At 52.4% G+C, this 5,851-nt stretch overlaps 1 pseudogene; it reads left to right on the top strand.

The window, feature by feature from the left end:
* The first annotated feature begins 5,136 nt into the window (after positions 1–5,136).
* Positions 5,137–5,275, top strand: LOC119266284 (annotated as a pseudogene).
* The last annotated feature ends 576 nt before the right edge of the window (positions 5,276–5,851 follow it).

Here is a 5,851-nt window from a genome sequence, read left to right as displayed (position 1 = left end):
AATAAGGCGATGTGATTGGCAGGAGTATATATGAAGTAGCTCAGCTATAGAAAGAGGCAAACGGATAACAATTCTCCTCCACCAACAGCAGCAGTTTCAGAAGGGTGACCATCATCCATCATGCACTGCCATGGTTCCGCCGCCGCTTCTCTCTGGATAGGATGATTCGCATGGTCAGCTGTGGGGGTCTATGAAGGAATAGTAGAGAGAGCCGATCCCCAGGCACACGTGCCTTAGAAGCTCACCGTCGAGACGCAAGACGGCGGCGGCGCAGCGCCGACGAACAGGGGAGGAGCGCCGGAAACGGCTGGGACAAGGATGAACAGGCTGTTACAGATCAGGCTGGAAGGTGCACACATTGAACTGGGCTAGCTGCGAACGATTGGGCCCAGTGGGCGTTCGACCAGTAATGCCCGATTACTCACCGAACGCCTTACTCGTTCCGAGGAGCAGCGGCCCGGGTAACGGTGCCCCAAACTAATCCGGAGCATACATGATGGGATCCGACGACTGATAGCGTCAAATCGCTGTGGAAGGGCATAGCTGGCTCTGTTTTACTATTTCTCAATACCCCTCAATGCATGTCTACGTGAAAATTAAAAATCAATACCTTGGTCATGATTTACTATACACATGTTTCTTGATAATCATGTGCTTTTCTATTCTCTTCCAAATAATATTAACCAAGAATAGTCACCCTGCTAGATCATGTATGAAGATATATTTTACTTGTATTTCACCCTGTCATGTCGCTTCCTCTCCTCGGGTTATAGACGCCACTGTGGGGAAGGCATCAAGCTAGTCCCCTGTTGCTCCCCGTCACCTGGGAACTGGGGCTTTTCCTAAACCAGCAGGTCCTTCACAGCCAGATCCTGCTAGGCTCGTGAAACTTAACAGGATTTTGTAGTTTTGCATGCACATTCTACGGAACCTCCAAGGCCCGCATAAGCTATTGACCTGACCAAGGTCGCTTGGACGCACGCACGCACGCAGCCACTCGCTCTGCTTGTCCCCTGCGTTATTGGAACGGATCACTAGTAGAAAAAGGACCTTATATGAGATACATTAGTCCCGGTTCGATTTTGGCCCGGTACTAATGGTACCATTAGTACCGGTTCGAACGGCTATGCATTAGTATCGGTTTGTGTTGAATCTTTAGTACCGGTTCGTGGTGGCAGGCTGGCGTTAGGCCGGGGGCCCCACGAGCCCCTTTAGTCCCGGTTTGTGGCACAAACCGGTACTAAAGGGCCAACATTTAGTACCGGTTCGTGCCACGAACCGGCACTAAAGGGGTCTAACCTATAGTCCCGGTTGGAGACACAAATCGGGACTATATGGCAATTTTCAAACTTGGAAAAATCATAACTAAATCATCCTAATTCAAAAAAATACATATAATATATCAAAATTTGCAGTACAAAAAGATTTTAGTACCGGTTGGTAACACCATGAAAAAAAATCAAATATTTTTTACAAAATTTTCAAAAAAAAAAACCTTCACCAACCGGTACTAAAGGTCCCCATACCACGGCGCGAGCTCACGCCACGTGGTGGGCCTTTAGTGGCGGTTCGTGCCGAACCGGTACTAGGGGGGGGGCTTTAGTCTCCACCCTTTAGTGCCGGTTGCAGAACCGGCACTAAAGGCCCTTACGAACCGGTTTTAAAGCTCCGGTTTCTACTAGTGGATCTACCAATGTAATACATGTTGGGCATAAGCCACCGTGATCGCGTCGGGCGTGCGTGTGTGCGCGCGGGACGGATCGGGAGCGTGGCGGGTGTTGTGTGTGTTGATCATGTAGCGGTCCGAGTTGTAGGGCGTGCGTGCATCAGGGTCGATCTCCAGCTTGCTGCGTACGTAGCGTGGACGAGCTGCATGCAGTAGAGGCAGTTGTGATCCGTTGGAGCCGGCCGCGCGGTGCGCGTACGAGCGCGTCGTGGGCGCAGGCGAGGGCATGCGGATCGGGCGTGCCGGCCAGAGTGGAGGGCGTGGTGTTGCGTATGCATGCCCGTATAAATCCCTCCCGCTGTAAACTGATTCGGGTGCGTTGTGTTTTGATTTCGTGCTTAGGAAATACATAACGAGGCCGTACGTGCGGCGGCGGGTGTTCGAGCGCCCGGTAAAACTACCTGTATGTTTGTGTCCATCTCCTTCCTCTAGTCTTCTTCTTCCTCGAGAGCTGAGTGAGGCAGGGAGGTCGAGCTCCGGCGAGCAGGGGAGGAGGCCGGCGGCAACAACAATTGGTATCGGAGCATCGGGTTCGGAGGAGCTCGCCGGCGATGGCGCTCGTCCCGTACGGCGGCGGAGCACGATGATGCCGTGCGTGCGGGGAGCGCGGCAGCCGCGACGGACCTGCGTGGTTGCGCAGAGGCTGCGGTGGCGCGACGTGGCTCGACGGAGAGAAGACCGAGCTCCTGGACACGCCGGATCGGCCGCGTTGATCGCATCGGAGCGTGATCATGGCGCGAGATGGAGGCGTGCAGAGCATGGCGAGTAAGCCGCGGCGGCGAGCCGGGCGCGATCGGTGCGTGTTATGGGTGCGTACTGGACGCGTCGGGCGCGTCGGGACCGCGGGAGTCGACCGCGTCGAGGCGTTGGACCTGGTTGCGCAGATTGCGTACCTACGCGGCGGGAGCGCAGGCCGGGAGCGCGGGGACGCGGGAAGTGCGCGCGAAGGGCACGACGGCCGTGGAGACGAGGAGGTCGTGAAGGTCGTTAGGTGGTTATGGGTGCGTGGTGGCGCAGAGGTCGCGGCGGCTCGGCGTGACAACCGTGAAGGCGCTTGTGCCGGAGATGCAGCGGAGGACTGACCGCGTCGGGGCGCTGGACTCGGGCCGTGGCGACTGCGTGCGCGCGTCGTGTACACGAGCCTGGGAGCGCGGGACGTGGGGTGCTGCGCGGCGGAGGCCGCAGGGGCGCGGTGCGACGGCCATGGCGACATCGACGACGATGGACTCACCTGCTATAGTTCGTGGCTTAGGGGGGTGAGTGTTGGGCATAAGCCACCGCGATCGCGTCGGGCGTGCGTGTGTGCATGTTACTGATAAAGCATAACCACCTAACGTGAACTTTTGCAAACTGAAATCATGGTGTTTCAGTATAACCTAACAACTATTAACTTTGGTTCAAGCACTGACCATCAAGATACATGCCAGTACAAAACAGATGGTGACTCACCCCTTTATCAATTTAGTGTACCACATAGAAAATACCACAAACATGTCAGGTGTGAGTTTTTTTTACACTTTTCTCCAACCGTCTTGGTTATTCCTTATCTGACCTGGCTGTTGGGTGATGGTAGACCAGGTAGACGAAGCCATTAAGACTACCATTTGCATCCTGGGTCCCTTGGGTGATCCTAGCAGGAAAAGTTGGTTGCGTCTCATCCAAGAGCATACAAAGCGGGTCAGCTCGTGCTCGAGCATGCTTTTGCAATGCTGTGGCTGGACAGCCGTGTTCATCGCCCTGGACCAGCCTAGCACGCTATTTCACAACTGAAGCTGTGTTTTGTTATACTCGATTATCTCGCAGGCTATGGTGTATGAAGGAATATTCTTTTAGGAAAGTATATGAAGGAATATATTCCACCTTCATTATTAATTTCTCAACAACAGTGGCATTAAAGCAAGTTTTTTTTATCCTAGAACCGTACAACAATCGTGGGCAATTGGTGCCAGACTGGTTGAATGAGGAGAAGAGCTTAGTATTTATACTACTAATGTACCTATAAAGGGTATAGTCATATAATGTCGGTGAACCCAAATAACGTTGTTATATACTCGCTCTGTAAACAAATATAAGAGTGTTTATAGATCATTAAAGTAGTGATCTAAACACTCTTATATTTCTTTACGGAGGGAGTACCATATACCTTGATCTGTCATTTAACTGCTATGCTCAAACAATCAGTAGACATGAACCTGCAGCTTGCTGAAGTTACAAACTGATATGTTATACAATTTGCACATACGGTATATGAGAGTTCATTTCAGTTAATTTCAACCAGTGTCACCACAATTAGTTTTTGTGCCACTTGAACCACACTTTGGACTTGGTGAATGTGTCGATGTGATCTTTTTTGTCACTGCACTAGGATGGAGGCAATAGATCAAAGTTTCTCTAAAAAGGAGTAGTATTGTTGAATCTGGTACAATTGGATCAAAGCCACCCAATGTGTGCCAACGACCAGAACGGTTCTTAAAACCGACTATATGTAGATCACGAGTGCAGATCGCGAGGGTGCCTTTTTTAACCAGATATTCTACCATATTTATCATGATCCAATCCATGGTGGAGCGTGGATCCTATCACTCTTTGTGGCAAGGAACGTACTACGTGGTACATCAAGAGCACACGGAAGAAATGGTATTTTGTTATGCTCCAATTGTTAGATAGGCTAGTAGTTGTGTACGTGACATAGTTGTCACGGTGTAACTTGTCTACGTACGTGGAGTTGTATCCCGAGCAGGTTGTTGAGTAGACTGATCTCTATCTTGTGTATAGACTTGGACTAGGGGTCAAGCCACAACAACAACCTGCCGATCTTGTATCTGGTTCTTTATATAAACACGCACGCGTCCCTGTCACAGATGACATACGCTTCCACCATCGTAGTCTTTACATGGTAACCAGAGCCATCCTCGAGCACATCCATGGCGTCGTCTTCAAGTTCCTTCCCATCCTCGCCATTCGCGCACGCTGCCACCGAGAAGCTCACGAAGGGCAATCAGGCCCTATGGCGGGCGACGGTGCTCTCGGCCATCTGAAGCGCACAGATGGCCAAGTACCTCGACGTCGAGCAGCCACCGCCGCCCATGCAGATTGATGTCACTTCATCTGATGGCAAGACGACGGCGAAGGCGCCAAACCCTGAATTCCAAACCTGGTATGCTCAAGATCAGCAAGTTTTCTCCTATCTTCTGACGACACTGCCTCGTGAGATCGCCATCCAGGTTGCATCATGTCACACCGCGGCTGAACTCTGGAACACGGTGGAAGGGATGCTTGCATCTCACACCCGTTCTCAGACCACCAACGTCAGGATTGCCCTCGCCAACCTGCAGAAGGGCAACTCCTCCATCACCAACTATGTCGGGAAGATCAAGTCCCTCTGCGACGAGCTGATCACTGCAGGGAAGAAGGTGGACGACGACGACATCGTCTCCCACATCCTCACCGGGCTAGATGAAGATTTCGACCCGGTGGTGTCCGCCATGTGTTCCCGGGTGGAGCCGGTGACCGTGGCCGAGCTGTTTTCACAGCTGCTTAGCTTTGAGACGAGGCTCAATCTTCGGGGTGGAGGGTCTCAATCCTCTGCCAACGCCGCTACTCAAGGCCGCAGAAACGGTGGCGGTGGTGATCGCGTTCGCCGCCAAGGCGGCAATGGTGGTGACCGCGGCGGGCGCGGCGACGGCTACTCCAAGTCAGGAGGGCGCGGCGGTGGACACAACGGTGGTGGCGGGGGCAACTACAACAACCATGCCTCTGCCGCCCCTAGAGTCCAGTGCCAAATTTGCGGCAAGATGGGCCATCCAGCTTGGAAATGCTGGAAGCGCTATGACGAATCCTACCAAGGCGTGGAGGAGAAGTCAGCCAACCTAGTTGCACCGCAGTATGGGGTTGACACAAATTGGTACTTGGACAGTGGTGCCACCGATCACATCATTGGAGACCTGGAGAAGCTGACCGTGCGTGATTGCTACAATGGAAACGAGCAGATTCACACTGCCAGTGGGTCAGGTATGGTTATCAAACACATCGGTCATTCGGCAATTCACACTCCTGATCGTGATCTCCTTCTAAATAATATCCTTCATGTGCCTCAAGCAAACAAAAGTCTAATTTCTGCTAGCC

This window comes from Triticum dicoccoides, chromosome 2B (assembly GCF_002162155.2).
Source record: "Triticum dicoccoides isolate Atlit2015 ecotype Zavitan chromosome 2B, WEW_v2.0, whole genome shotgun sequence".
NCBI lineage: Eukaryota > Viridiplantae > Streptophyta > Magnoliopsida > Poales > Poaceae > Triticum > Triticum dicoccoides.
Note: the sequence above shows the minus strand (reverse complement) of the source record. Positions and strands in the feature narration are given on the sequence as shown.